Genomic DNA, 16242 nt, shown 5'->3' with positions numbered 1-16242 from the left:
ATATGCCTAATGACCCCCGCACAGCCCAGCAGACCGCCCGATGACCCCCGCACAGCCCCGACATATGCCTAATGACCCCCGCACAGCCCCGACATATGCCTAATGACCCCCGCACAGCCCCAACATATGCCTAATGACCTCCGCACAGCCCGGCAGACCGCCTGATGACCCCCGCACACACAGGCCCATACACGCACACAGTCACCGCCCACACACATACACAAGCACACAGTCTCCGCCGACACGCCGCCCCCACTCTTCCCCCCCTCCCGATCTGCAGCGTTTCATCCACAGCAAAAACGCAGATGTTTTTTAGATCTGCGGTTTTGCTCCGGATATGCCCGACTTAATGCAAGTCAGTGGGTGCAGAAACGCTGCAGATCCGCACAAAGAATTGACATGAACCCGCAGCGTTTCCACGCAGATTTTTCTGCAGCATGTGCACAGCGTTTTTCAATTTACATTCACTTTCATGGTACTGTACAACGCAGCTAACCTTATATAAGTCAGTTCAGATATGGTGTACCAAGATGGCGTCTGTGTCTTCAGACAACACCCTGGAAGGAATCCTTGGAATGCAGAAGCTGAGATACTGGATACCATATATGGAAGTGAAGCTGAAATGGACCTATCATAGACTGACACTGGCTACTCAGAAGATTGTGTGACACCCATTTCCTGTCTCTTTGTCTTGAGAATAAACTTCAGCTGTGTGCAAGCCTTTACTGAGAAAGGAGTAGACATCTAACTCTGTGTTCAGTGTGACTCTTTAAGTGCGCACTCGGCCTATATTGGGTCAGGTGCAAGCAATCATATAGATCTCGCTTTAAGGGATCACCCTCACACTAATCCCAGGGGGTAGGTGGATCCTCCAGGTTGTAAGTTCTATAGAAAAGGGCTTTCACTGCCCAAAGTCATTTGAACAGTTTTGGGTGGAGGAGAATGTTGTGGTCTAGAGGCAAAATGGTGATCATGGTAATACGGCCGAACTACACCACCGATAAAGCAGCCACAGCCGGTGACTGAGAGGAATCTGTGACTTCTCTGCATTCAGTGGTTACTACTCACCTGGGTAGTCATATGTGGGAATCTCCTCTTTACACCACTCATCATCTCTCACATATGTCTCTGTAGTATTAATATGGGTCAGATCTTCACCCTGAAACAAATATTGTAAAAGTCACAGACAGATGGAGAAGTCCCATCTATGATCAGCTCTAATCCTGCCATCTCCACCGTCCTCATTACACAAGTATAAAACATATAATACTGGTGGATAAAACAAGACTGAGCACAAGACCTTCACAGCCGTCTACACATCATAGGGGAGATCTCCTGACACCTTCTCTCCATCTACCTGATGATCCTGAGGAGCACTGGGATCTTCTTGGTTACAGTCCTGTGGAAGAAGAGGACGGGGACATCTCTCTGGTGTTGTCCTCTTACTGGATAGATCTGGAGGAAACACATACAGGGACTGAATTCATTCTCTACATACAGATAATTATAGGCCGTGTGTATTTAGTCCTGTCTATTACCTGGTGATGTGAGGGGCTGGGGAACCTCCATTATGACGTTCTTGTACAGATCTCTGTGTTCTTCTAAATACTCCCACTCCTCCATGGAGAAATAGACAGCGACATCCTGACACCTTATAGGAACCTGACACATACAATAATACCGTCATCCCCCCGATCCCTTCATAGTGTTACTGTATAATGTCCCAGCATTCCCAGCAGTGTCACCTCTCCAGTCAGCAGCTCAGTCATCTTGTAGGTGAGTTCTAGGATCTTCTGGTCATTGATGTCCTCATGGATCAGGGGGTGAGGTGGAGGCCCCGTGATTGGGCTCAGGGGTCTTCCCCATCCCTCAGACACAGGGTCCTGACAGCGATCACTAGAGGTCTTCTTCACCACTGTGTAATCCTGGTTATGGAGAGACACATTAATAAATCTCACTACAGACATTCCCAGAGTCCTCACCTCTCCAGTTCTGTCCATCTGTTATTCCCATAGATAAGAATGATGTAATGTGACGTCATCAGAATCTCTCACCTCTCCAGTGAGACGGAAGAGGATCTCTAGGGTGAGGTGTAACATCCTCTCCGCCATCTTGTCTCTGTCCATATCCATCCTTGATGGGTAAATCAGGAAAATTCTCTTCTGTAGAAGATCTTCACTGTGAGGATCCGATATTGTAGAGACCTGAATGAGAAGAAGATGATCCGATGTAACATCATAAGAATCCTGTGTAATAATACAATGAGAGCAGCAATCTGCAGAGTCGGGAGATATGACTCTGCCAAACATATATATATACACATACACACACATATATACAGAATATATCTATATATATAATTTCACCATCAAAGAAAGTAAGGACTGAAGCACTCACCGATCCATATTGAAAGTCCGTAGTTTATTTGTAGCAAAAGTTTAAAACTTCATGGCCGGGAGGCTGAAGAAAGGAGTGAGTAAACTCTGATGACGGCCTATCAGCGCTTCCACGGGTCAGCTATACATAATATATATATCTATTTATATAATCGTCTAACTCTGTCTGTCTGTAACGGAAATCCCGCGTCGCTGATTGGTCGTGGCCGGCAGGCCGCAACCAATCAGCGACAGGCGCAGTGCGCAGGCGCAGTCCGGAATTTGAAGGACACACGCCACCGCTACCGTCGGGAGATCAGCGGCGCTAGGAGTCGGGAGACTCCTCTGGACCCTGGGTACCATAAACCTGTAAAAATAGAATTAAAGCAAAAAATAGTGATATACTCACCCTCCGACGGCCCCCGGAGCTCTCCCGCCTCTAACCACACAGCCGGCATCTTCCGTTCCCAGTAATGCTTTGCGAGAAAGACCGCTGATGACGTCGCAATCTCGCAAGCATCGCGCTCTCACGAGAGTGACGTCATCTCCGGTAATTCGCGCTAAGCATAACTGGGAACGGAAAATGCCGGGAGCGTGGAGAGGAAAGAAAGAGTCCGGGGACCGTCGGAAGGTGAGAATAACCTTTTTTTAATTTTTTTTTATTCTTTTTTACATGCTATCTTTTACTATTGATGCTGCATAGGCATCATCAATAGTAAAAATCCACACTTGTGGACAAAAAAGAATATTACTCCTTCTTATCCAAAATGAAGCGAACCACAATTATATTAAAAACATGTAACTTTATTAAACAAAACAGAGATAATTGTCTGCTGTTTTTTTCCCCTTTTGGGGTAGGTTATCAGGAAACAATGAATATGTAGCCAATTTTAAATGTCTTTATTTTGTTTAATAAAGTTACATGTTTGTAATATAATTGTGGTTCGCTTCATTTTGGATAAGAAGGAGTAATATTCTTTTTTACCCGCAAGTGTGGATTCATGTGTTGAAGTGCCTATTTAAATACTTGCAAAAAATTGTGGTTTCAATCAATAGTAAAAAGTTGATCACAATTGTCAAAAACACTATGCTTCACAAGTGTGACCAACCTGTCAATCACATTCCAAGCGATGCTTCAAATTGTTTGGTATGCGCTTGAATTCCGCGTGTGAAAAATGCATGTTTTCTGCGGCAAAACGCATGCGAATTTGGCCATATTCTAGAATACCCGATGCGTTAGAATTGGGCCACCATCTAGTATATACATATATTCGTCTAATTCTGTCTGTAACGGAAATCCCACGTCGCTGATTGGTCGCGCCCGGGGATGACACTGAAGGTGGAGGAAGATGGCGCCGCAGCAGTCCTCCACAGGAACTTCACCATCGATGTGCCCTGCCTTAACTTGAGCAGAGGAGGGCGAAAAAAACCCGTTCGGCAAAGGGCAAGCATAAGGCAGGACGCAGATACTGTTCAGAAGGAAATCTCCACACCGGCCGAACATCGGGTAGCGGTGACGTCACCACAAAGGAAGAAGATGGCGCGTGCAGCAGGCAGAGAGGGAACCTTCACCAGCGGTGTGCCCATGGAAAACAAGGTCAGATGAGGGTCCAGCCCCCCAGGTCTGCAAGGGGCAATCCCAAAGTCGATTCCAGAAGCCTTTCCAAAGCAATTTTCTACACCGCCCGAACATTCATTGCATTATTCTTAAATCTTCATAAATAAACTACATACATATTCTAGAATACCCGATGCGTTAGAATCGGGCCACCATCTAGTATAGTATAATTATATATATATATATATATATATATATACACACACACATTATAGCAGAGTCATATCTCCCGACTCCGGAGATTACATGCTGTCGTTGTAGGCCCAGACCAGATAGTATGGAGATGAATGAGGGAGACCAAAGTTAAAAAATAGACTTTCCTTCACTTAACAAGAACTTGATGAGAAGTATATACATCAGATGGCAGGCACAACACTTTTGCTGATTTAATAGCAGAATATAGCCGATCATGCACAGCACAAAAGCCGGTGTTTCCCAAGCTGTGTGAAGGTGCGGTAAACACCGGTGTAGCGCTTCTGATTGGCGGTAAAATCATCCCCGCCGGTCACAGAGCCGTGGTTCCCACGTTGTCAGAACACAGCATAACCGCTCAGCTGTGATTGGAGGTAAAAAGTTTACCTCCGGTCACTGGTGTCAGCTCTAATCCTGCCATCTCTACCGTTCTCATCACACAAGTATAAAACATATAATACTGGTGGATAAAACAAGACTGAGCACAAGACCTTCACAGCCGTCTACACATCATAGGGGAGATCTCCTGACACCTTCTCTCCTCCTACCTGATGATCCTGAGGAACACTGGGATCTTCTTGGTTACAGTCCTGTGGAAGAAGAGGACGGGGACATCTCTCTGGTGTTGTCCTCTTACTGGATAGATCTGGAGGAAACACATGCAGGGACTGAATTCATTCTCTACATATATTATATGCGGTGTGTATTCAGTCCTGTCTATTACCTGGAGATGTGAGGGGCTGGGGAACCTCCATTATGACGTCCTTGTATAGATCTCTGTGTCCTTCTATATACTCCCACTCCTCCATGGAGAAATAGACAGCGACATCGTGACACCTTATAGGAACCTGACACACACAATGATACCGTCAATCCCCCCCGATCTCTTCATAGTGTTACTGTATAATGTCGGTCTGTCATTCCAAGGATGTCGTTCTAAGGATAACATCTGAAATATGCCTGAAAATGACTCCCTTGCTCTAGATGCTTCATTATTATTATTACTATGCTTCACTATTACTATCACTCTGACAATTGATCTGCTTCATCCACAGGTATGTGTTCTGGCTGCAATACCATCATCACCCATCTTTCCTGAACCTCAATCACCCCTGTATCTGTCTGCTATCAATGGTATGTATCCCGGCTGCAATACCATCATCACCCCTGTATCTGTCTGATATCAATGGTATGTATCCCGGCTGCAATACCATCATCATCCATCGTTCCTGAACCCCAATCACCCCTGTATCTGTCTGCTATCACTGGTATGTGTTCAGGCTGCAATACCATCATCACCCAGCTTTCCTGAACCCCAATCACCCCTGTATCTGTCTGCTATCACTGGTATGTGTTCTGGCTGCAATACTATCTCCCTTTGCATTTCCTCTTGTGACTTTAATTAATCGTCTCCTGTGTCTGCATCCAGTCTCCCTGCTGCTCCTCCCTTTCTGATCACACCTGGGCCCTTTCATGTGCTGTTAAGTTAGTATAAATTCAGACTAAGAGGTCTGTCTGACCTCGGTCTGTCATTGCAAGGATGTTTTCTAAGGATAACATCTGAAATGAGCCTGAAGTGACCAGAAGGTATGACTAACTGCTGCATTTAGATGTACTAAATTTCTTTTGCCTTTTATATTACTCTCACCATGCTGACATACGCACTAACAGTTTTGGCTCCACTACTCCTCACTCTCCTTCGCTATCCGCAAACCCCATCACACGCTAACCAAATAATAATCTCTCCTTCCCTCTTGCCTCCCCACCTGACCTCCTCTGCTGACCTGCTCCTTGACCTCAGAGCTCTCCTAATAAAATACAAAACAAGCCACCCACCCTCCTTCTCCCACATGCTCTCCCTCTCTCTGCTTCTCCTCACTGCTGGCGATATATCTCTCAACCCTGGACCCCCACAGCCCATACCTCCCATTATTACCCCCTTCTATCGTTCCCAAATCAACACAAACACCAGAAATCTTTCCCACCTCAAATCCATGCCCTTGACACCCACCACCCTGCTCCCACTCTTTGGATCACTCTGGAATGCCAGCTCCATCTGCAATAAACTCCATGTGATTCACGACCTCTTTACCTCTCGTAATTTTTCCTTCCTTGGCCTCACCGAAACATGGCTGACACCCTCCGACACTGCCTCCCCTGCTGTGCTAGGTTACGGCGGCCTCCACTTCACCTACACTCCTCGCCCTGGCAACAGACATGACGGGGGAGTGGGCCTTCTCCTTTCTTCCAATTGCAGCTTCAACCCAATCCAACCTCTACCCTCCCTTATCCTCCCCTCTTTTGAAGTCCACTCTGTCCGCATCTACTCTCCCTCCAACCTCCAAGTGGCCGTCCTATACCGATCTCCAGGTCCGACCACTGCCTTCATTGACCAATTCTCCACCTGGTTCCTTCACTTTCTCTCTGCTGACATTCCCACCATCATCATGGGTGACTTCAACATCCCCATTGACAACCACCATTCAGCAGCCTCCAAACTCCTGTCCCTTACATCATCCTTTGGACTTACTCTGTGGTCCTCCTCAGCCACCCACACAGACGGACATACATTAGACCTGGTTTTCACCCGCCTCTGCTGTCTTTCTAACTTCACCACCTCCCCTCTATCTGACCACCATCTACGCACTTTCTCATCCCTGTCCTCCTCACCTGTCACCCATGTCCAGCAGCATGCGCACCCCCGCAGAAACCTCACACATCTAGACACTCACAAACTCTCTTACTCTATTCTACCACTGTCCTCCATATCTTCACTCCACGACACAGACACTGCCACTAGTTTCTACAATGCCACTCTTGCATCAGCCATCGACTCGGTCGCCCCTATCATGCATAACAGAGTGCGACGAATCAATAGACAACCCTGGCACAATAACACCACTAAAAAGCTTCGGCAAGCATTCAGAATTGCAGAACGGCGCTGGAAGAAAACGCATTCGCAAGACGACTTCACTGCACTCAAACAAGCAACACTTGCATTCAAATCTGCCCTCACCTCTGCTAAACAGGCCTACTTTACATCCCTTGTATCTTCCTTATCCCACAACCCCAAACAGTTGTTCAGTACTTTTAACTCCCTCCTCCACCCACCACTGCCCCCTCCAACCTCCCTCATCTCTGCCGAGGACTTTGCGCACACTTCAAAAACAAGATGGCCCAAACATGGCATGTCTTTATTGCTCAACCACCACAACCCCTTTACACACCAGACCAAAGCCCAAACCCCATAACCTCCCTATATAACATCACTGAAGGGGAGCTTGCTCATCTCTCCAAATCACGCCTCACCACTTGTGCACTTGATCCTATGCCATCTCACCTCCTCCACAACCTCGCCACCACTCTTATTCCATCCCTAAACCACCTCTTCAACCTATCATTTACTTCTGGTACCTTCCCTTCTGCTTTCAAACATGCCACAATCACGCCTATCCTTAAAAAGCCGACCCTCGACCCAATAGCCACATCTAGCTATCGCCCAATATCGCTGCTCCCATTCGCTTCTAAACTCCTGGAGCAGCATGTCCACGCTCACCTTTCCTCCCTCCTCTCATCTAACTTGCTCTTTGACAATCTACAATCTGGCTTCCGCCCCCATCATTCCACTGAGACAGCTCTGACCAGAATTACCAATTACCTACTTACAGCCAAATCTATGGGACAACACTCTATACTCCTCCTTCTAGACCTGTCCTCTGCTTTCAACACAGTTGACCACTGCCTCCTACTACACATCCTCTCCTCCTTCGGCATCAAAGATCTCGCCCTATCCTGGATTTCCTCATACCTTTCCAACCGCACATTCAGCGTCTCCCACTCCCACACTACCTCCTCATCCCACCCTCTCTCTGTTGGAGTCCCCCAAGGCTCTGTTCTAGGACCCCTACTCTTCCCAATCTATACACTTGGCCTGGGGCAACATGGAGTCCCATGGATTCCAGTACCACCTTTATGCCGATGATACTCAGATCTACCTCTCTGGCCCAGACGTCACCTCTCTGCTCTCCAGAATCCCAGAGTGTCTATCAGCCATATCCTCCTTCTTCTCCTCTCGCTTCCTCAAACTCAATGTGGACAAATCTGAACTCATCATCTTTCCCCCATCTCACAGATCTTCCTTACCCGACATTTCTATAACAATTGACATCACGCTTTCCCCCCTACCGGAGGTCCACTGCCTGGGAGTAACCCTTGACTCTGCCCTGTCCTTCAAACCGCACATCCAAGCTCTCTCCACCTCCTGCCGCCTCCAGCTCAAAAATATTTCCAGAATCTGTCCCTTCCTCAACTCTCAATCTACTAAACTACTTGTGCATGCCCTCATCATCTCCCACCTCGACTATTGCAACATCCTTTTCTGTGGCTTCCCTGCTAACACCCTTGCATCTCTCCAGTCCATCCTTAACTCTGCCGCCTGACTAATTCATCTCTCTCCTCGCTACTCCTCTGCTTCTCCCCTCTGCAAATCTCTTCACTGGCTCCCATTCCCTCAGCGTATCCAATTCAATTTACTAATACTGACCTACAAGGCCATCTATAACCTGTCTCCCCCATATGTCTCTGAACTAATCTTCTGATACCTTCCCTCACGTAATCTCTGGTCCTCCCAAGACCTCCTTCTCTCCTCCACACTTATTCGCTCCTCACCCAACCGCCTCCAAGACTTCTCCCGAAGTGCCCCTATTCGCTGGAATTCTTTGCCCCAACACGTCCGGCTATCAACCACACTCGGATCCTTCAGACGGAACCTGAAAACCCACCTCTTCAAAAAAGCCTACAGCCGGCAATGACTCCACTACCTCTTAACCACTACCGCAGATATCACCTCAACCAACACCGGAACTGCTGCAACCCCCCAACCTACTGTCTCCTTCCCCACCATCCTGTAGCATGTAAGCCCGAAAGGGCAGGGTCCTCTCTCCCCTCTGTATCAGTCTGTCATTGTTAGTTTGTTTACTGTCGGTGATATCTGTAATTCTATGTAACCCCTTCTCATGTACAGCACCATGGAACCAATGGTGCTTTATAAATAAATAGTAATAATGTCCCAGCATTCCCAGTAATGTCACCTCTCCAGTTAGCAGCTCAATCATCTTGTAGATGAGTTCTAGGATCTTCTGGTCATTGATGTCCTCATGGATCAGGGGGTGAGGTGGAGGCCCCGTGATTTGGCTCAGGGGTCTTCCCCATCCCTCAGACACAGGGTCCTGACAGCGATCACTAGAGGTCTTCTTCACCACTGTGTAATCCTGGTAATGGAGAGACACATTAATAACTCTCACTACAGACATTTCCAGAGTCCTCACCTCTCCAGTTCTGTCCATCTGTTATTCCCATAGATAAGAATGATGTAATGTGACATCATCAGAATCTCTCACCTCTCCAGTGAGACGGAGGAGGATCTCTAGGGTGAGGTGTAATATCCTCTCCGCCATCTTGTCTCTGTCCATATACATCCTTGATGGGTAAACCAGGAAAATTCTCTTTTGTAGAAGATCTTCACTGAGAGGATCCGATATTGTAGAGACCTGAATGAGAAGAAGATGATCCGATGTAACATCATAAGAATCCTGTGTAATAATACAAGTACTGGAGATAATAAGGGAAACATATGAGATTTATTATCTTACAGGGTTTAGTTTTCTCCCCTGACATCTACTAATAAAACCTATATATTTAGGCCACAGACAACAAGCAGTTTCCTCCTCGGAGTCGGCAGCTGAACATGTTCCTCATAGACTCATCTTCCATAACGTTAATTCTCGTCTCATTACCGACACTGGAATCGGCATTAGCAATACTGCAGGAGAGATTCATTACACGCGACATGAGAAATAACTCCTTCATGGTGAGGACGACATCTTCATCTTCTACTGCGGCTCTAGAGACAGATTTGGCCAGAGTCGGTCACTGCCTCCATCCCCACCGGCCGTCTATATGAAGGTTTCCCGTCTTCCCCGCACTGGAATCTTCTATCCCGTTAGATCTCAGCTCTGAGTCACACACAGAAGTTTGAGGCTTTTAGAAAAGATTTTTTGTTTCCACATTCAACGCGGACAGAAATGATCTGATCCCAAAGTCTCCATGTACAGTGATTTATGGGGTTTATTTCTGGCCTTAGGCTTTCCTATGTTACAAGAAAAACTCCAGAAAAAGCCGAAATTTAAATGTTTCTAAGGAAAATTGGCTCCAACAATTCTTGTAAGAAGAAAAAAATATGTAAAAAGCAAAACACATTTTATAGTTTTTAACATGTTAAACATTTATTAAAAAGAAATTAATCTTTTTGGGCCCCAGGACATAGATGTACACCGCAGGGACGGCACAGATGAGGCTGCAACAAAAACCCTGAAAAGCAAACATGGCATCTTAAGGCCCTTTTACATTTAGCGATGCACCAGCGATCCAACCAGCGATCCGACCCGGTCAGGATCGCTGGTGCATCGCTAAATGATTGCTAGTGAGCTTTCATACAGAAAGATCTCACAGCGATGCAGCAGCGACGCAGCGCACGATACTTACCATTCACATACAGCGATCCTGCGTCCTCCCGCCCGCCTCCACGCATCGCTGGACGTCACAGCAGGAAGTCTCAGCAGGAAGCGCCCGACGAGAAATGGAGCCGGACATTCTCGCGCAATCAGCGATGGACAGCGGGGGAGCCGGTCGCTGGTAAGTATCACACATAGCGATATCGCTAGCAATATCGCTATAACGTCACAAAACCGGTGACGTTTTAGCGATATTGCTAGCGATATTGCTTAGTGTAAAACCCCCTTAAGAAGGTGTGACAGAGTTCGGCTGAATGCCCCCCGCCTCCAAATACTCGATAGTATGGGGCGGCCTAGTTACTGCGATACTTACATGCCTAATAATGGGGTCTGGGCTGCAATGTATGAAGGTCTATTAGGCCGGGCCAGAGGCAGCGTCCAATAAGTTACCTTATAACGCCCCCATACACATTAGACTAAAGTTCCATGAAAGCACTGACTTCGGGGGGTTTGGCCGACCATATAATGTATTTGGGGGCCTCCCGACAGATGATGTCAGGGCAGAGAAGGATCCAGCATCCTGAATTTCAGAGGATAATCCGTCTGTTCTTCCTGTAGATAATCCTCCTCTAGAGGAGTCTGGAGGCGACTCTCTCATACAGACCACAGGAAAGCTGGAATATTTGTGTGTATGGGGGAGTCGGGAGAGATCGCCGTCTGCCAAATGACCGTTCAGCCAACTCTGGTCTCATGTGTCTGGGGCCGTTAGTATTACACTGACAGGCAGTGATGATACACGGCACTACAGTAGTACAGGGCATCACCGGAGCCATCAGAGGCTTGTATGTTGTATGATCGCACTGATCAGAGGGGTTTAAAAAAGGTTTAAAGTGGAAAAAATATCACAGTTTCATCAACAAGAAATATCCATCACTATATGGAAAGCAGAGTCACTGCACAATGTTAGTTACGTCACATCCATAACTACTTTATTATACTCTATTATCCTGTACACAGTGGAGTAGATAGAAATCACAGATCACACAGCAATAGCTGGAATTGGGCCCTCCAACGTAAAGAAAAAAAAATCTATCTATCTATATACACTGTTCAAAAAAATAAAGGGAACACTTAAATAACAGAATATAACTCCAAGTAAATCAAACTTCTGTGAAATCAAACTGTCCACTTAGGAAGCAACACTGATTGACCATCAATTTCACATGCTGTTGTGCAAATGGAATAGACAACAGATGGAAATTATTGGCAATTATCAAGACACCCTCAATAAAGGAGTGGTTCAGCAGGTGGGGACCACAGACCACATCTCAGTACCAATGCTTCTGGATGATGTTTTAGTCACTTTTGAATGTTGGTTGTGCTTTCACACTCGTGGTAGCATGAGACGGACTCTACAACCCACACAAGTGGCTCAGGTAGTGCAGCTCATCCAGGATGGCACATCAATGCGAGCTGTGGCAAGAAGGTTTGCTGTGTCTGTCAGCGTAGTGTCCAGAGACTGGAGGCGCTACCAGGAATAGGCCAGTACACCAGGAGATGTGGAGGGGGCCGTAGGAGGGCACCAACCCAGCAGCAGGACCGCTACCTCCACCTTTATGCAAGGAGGAACAGGAGGAGCACTGCCAGAGTCCTGCAAAATGATCTTCAGCAGGCCACAAATGTGCATGTGTCTGTACAAACGGTTAGAAACTGACTCCATGAGGATGGTCTGAGGGCCCGACGCCCACAGATGGGGGTTGTGCTCACAGCCCAACACCGTACAGGACGCTTGGCATTTGCCACAAAATACCAGGATTGGCAAATTCACCACTGGCGCCCTGTGCTCTTCACAGATGGAAGCAGGTTCACACTGAGCACATGTGACAGCCGTGACAGAGTCTGGAGATGCCATGGAGAGCGATCTGCTGCCTGCAACATCCTTCAGCATGACCGGTTTGGCAGTGGTCAGTAATGGTGCGGGGTGGCATTTCTTTGGAGGCCACACGATGTTGGGCTGTGAGCACAACCCCCATGGAGACACAATTGTGCCTTTACCTGGAGATAAATTCCCAGTGGGGGCAATTTCCAAAATGCAATAACTTAAGTGGGGAATTCAGCTCTTTTCACACTTAAGGGATCTGTATATGGAGTCTACAAACTACAGTGTGGAAATAAGGATTTGTTACGCTGACAATTTTGGGGCTAAAGTCACATTTTTGTGAGGAAAAAAGTAAAATTGTCATTTTTTCCTTCCACATTGCTTAAATTCCTGTCACACTGTCCGAATTCAGATATTGTCCTGTCAGAAAGGAGAATACAGGGAGCGAAAGGGTTAATAGGACTCACAGGAGGAACCGGCCCAGAAAGCAGAAGATCCAGGAGTGTCTGCCACATATATGACTGCTCTGTGCACAGGACCTGTGATGAGGTCACAGGAGGGGAGGAGTCAGGGGTCACATGATCAGGGGCCTCAGTGTGTGCAGGACTCAGTGTGCTGGAGCGCTCCCGATAATCAGCTGCGTGTGTCGCGCTGTGTGATAGTCACAGCACCTGCATGGAGGGCGACACATGCAGCTGATTATCGGGAGCGCTCCAGGGATCCGGGGTCCCGATGCAGCTATTCGGTAAGTGATATTAGCCAATAACAACTTCTCCGACGATATTCGCTCATCTCTAGTAATAACAGCTCAAAGAAATTCACCAAACTTTTCATTAAGATTAATAGCAAGACCCTATTAAATATTGAGCACCAGCGGGATGAAGCATTGACAGCGGCATGTAAAAGTGTGGGCGCCCCGGGTCAAAATGACCGTTATTGTGAGCAGTAGTAAGATGAAGATGAAATGATCTCTAAAAGGCCGAACCTCTAAGATGGCACATGGCCTTTGTATTTTAGGCAAAAATAATAATAAAAATATATAGAGAGACTTTTTGACAATTTCATAATTGCAAAAAGGAAAAAGGGCGATGCAAAACTTTGGGCACCCTTGGAGATTTGTGTACTGAGATAATTTTGATCAAGATTTCACACCTTAATTCGCTTGTTAGGGTTATGGTGAGATCACATGGTGACCAGGAGCTACAGTCTGAGGAAAGGGCTAAAAAGCCTTCACTAGATCCCTGTACAGCTGTATAATGAGACCCAGGCTTTATAGCGAAGGGACAGGAGTGAGGGTCTGTTCCCAGGAGCTACAGTCTGAGGAAAGGGCTAAAAAGCCTTCACTAGACCCCTGTACAGCTGTATAATGAGGCCCAGGCTTTATAGTGAAGGGACAGGAGTGAGGGCCTGTTCCCAGGAGCTACAGTCTGAGGAAAGAGCTAAAAAGCCTTCACTAGACCCCTGTACAGCTGTATAATGAGGCCCAGGCTTTATAGTGAAGGGACAGGAGTGAGGGCCTGTTCCCAGGAGCTACAGTCTGAGGAAAGGGCTAAAAAGCCTTCACTAGACCCCTGTACAGCTGTATAATGAGGCCCAGGCTTTATAGTGACGGGACAGGAGTGAGGGTCTGTTCCCAGGAGCTACAGTCTGAGGAAAGGGCTAAAAAGCCTTCACTAGTCCCCTGTACAGCTGTATAATGAGGCCCAGGCTTTATAGTGAAGGGACAGGAGTGAGGGCCTGTTCCCAGGAGCTACAGTCTGAGGAAAGGGCTAAAAAGCCTTCACTAGTCCCCTGTACAGCTGTATAATGAGGCCCAGGCTTTATAGTGACGGGACAGGAGTGAGGGTCTGTTCCCAGGAGCTACAGTCTGAGGAAAGGGCTAAAAAGCCTTCACTAGTCCCCTGTACAGCTGTATAATGAGGCCCAGGCTTTATAGTGACGGGACAGGAGTGAGGGTCTGTTCCCAGGAGCTACAGTCTGAGGAAAGGGCTAAAAAGCCTTCACTAGTCCCCTGTACAGCTGTATAATGAGGCCCAGGCTTTATAGTGACGGGACAGGAGTGAGGGTCTGTTCCCAGGAGCTACAGTCTGAGGAAAGGGCTAAAAAGCCTTCACTAGACCCCTGTACAGCTGTATAATGAGGCCCAGGCTTTATAGTGAAGGGACAGGAGTGAGGGCCTGTTCCCAGGAGCTACAGACTGAGGAAAGGGCTAAAAAGCCTTCACTAGACCCCTGTACAGCTGTATAATGAGGTCCAGGCTTTATAGTGAAGGGACAGGAGTGGGGGCCTGTTCCCAGGAGCTACAGTCTGAGGAAAGGGCTAAAAAACCTTCACTAGACCCCTGTACAGCTGTATAATGAGGCCCAGGCTTTATAGTGAAGGGACAGGAGTGAGGGCCTGTTCCCAGGAGCTACAGTCTGAGGAAGGGCTAAAAAGCCTTCACTAGACCCCTGTACAGCTGTATAATGAGGCCTAGGCTTTATAGTGAAGGGACAAGAGTGAGGGCCTGTTCCCAGGAGCTACACACTGAGGGAAGGGCTAAAAAGCCTTCACTAGACCCCTGTACAGCTGTATAATGAGGCCCAGGCTTTATAGTGAAGGGACAGGAGTGAGGGCCTGTTCCCAGGAGCTACAGTCTGAGGAAAGGACTAAAAAGCCTTCATTAGACCCCTGTACAGCTGTATAATGAGGCCCAGGCTTTATAGTGAAGGGACAGGAGTGAGAGCCTGATCCCAGGAGCTACAGTCTGAGGAAAGGGCTAAAAAGCCTTCACTAGACCCCTGTACAGCTGTATAATGAGGCCCAGGCTTTATAGTGAAGGGACAGGAGTGAGGGCCTGTTCCCAGGAGCTACAGTCTGAGGAAAGGGCTAAAAAGCCTTCACTAGACGCCTGTACAGCTGTATAATGAGGCCCAGGCTTTATAGTAAAGGGACAGGAGTGAGGGCCTGTTTACAGGAGCTACAGTCTGAGGAAAGGACTAAAAAGCCTTCACTAGACCCCTGTACAGCTGTATAATGAGGCCCAGGCTTTATAGTGAAGGGACAGGAGTGAGGGCCTCTTTCCAGGAGCTACAGTCTGAGGAAAGGACTAAAAAGCCTTCACTAGACCCCTGTACAGCTGTATAATAAGGCCCAGGCTTTATAGTGAAGGGACAGGAGTGAGAGCCTGATCCCAGGAGCTACAGTCTGAGGAAAGGGCTAAAAAGCCTTCACTAGACCCCTGTACAGCTGTATAATGAGGCCCAGGATTTATAGTGAAGGGAGAGGAGTGAGGGCTTGTGCCCAGGAGCTACAGTCTGAGGAAAGGGCTAAAAAGCCTTCACTAGACCCCTGTACAGCCGTATAATGAGGCACAGGCTTTATAGTGAAGGGACTGGAGTAAGGGCCTGTTCCCAGGAGCTACAGTCTGAAGAAAGGGCTAAAAAGCCTTCACTAGACCCCTGTACAGCTGTATAATGAGGCCTAGGCTTTATAGTGAAGGGACAAGAGGGAGGGCCTGTTCCCAGGAGCTACACACTGAGGAAAGGGCTAAAAAGCCTTCACTAGACCCCTGTACAGCTGTATAATGAGGCCCAGGCTTTATAGTGAAGGGACAGGAGTGAGGGCCTGTTCCCAGGAGCTACAGTCTGAGGAAAGGGCTAAAAAGCCTTCACTAGACTCCTGTAC

General features: G+C 47.5%; 1 long non-coding RNA gene across 1 annotated transcript; it reads right to left on the bottom strand.

Annotated features, from left to right (window-relative positions):
* Positions 1 to 1064: 1064 nt before the first annotated feature.
* On the bottom strand, positions 1065 to 1596 carry LOC141076434 (uncharacterized). Its single transcript, XR_012227484.1, has 3 exons — positions 1539 to 1596; positions 1358 to 1455; positions 1065 to 1159 (listed from the first exon to the last, which is right to left on the bottom strand). It is a non-coding gene; the product is annotated as an uncharacterized lncRNA (long non-coding RNA).
* Between the last annotated feature and the right edge of the window lie 14646 nt (positions 1597 to 16242).

Source organism: Dendrobates tinctorius, unplaced genomic scaffold (genome assembly GCF_039654945.1).
Source record: "Dendrobates tinctorius isolate UK_male_01 unplaced genomic scaffold, ASM3965494v1 ptg000404l, whole genome shotgun sequence".
NCBI classification, from domain to species: Eukaryota; Metazoa; Chordata; class Amphibia; order Anura; family Dendrobatidae; genus Dendrobates; species Dendrobates tinctorius.
The sequence above is the reverse complement of the archived record's forward strand: the minus strand, read 5'-3'. Positions and strand labels throughout refer to the sequence as shown.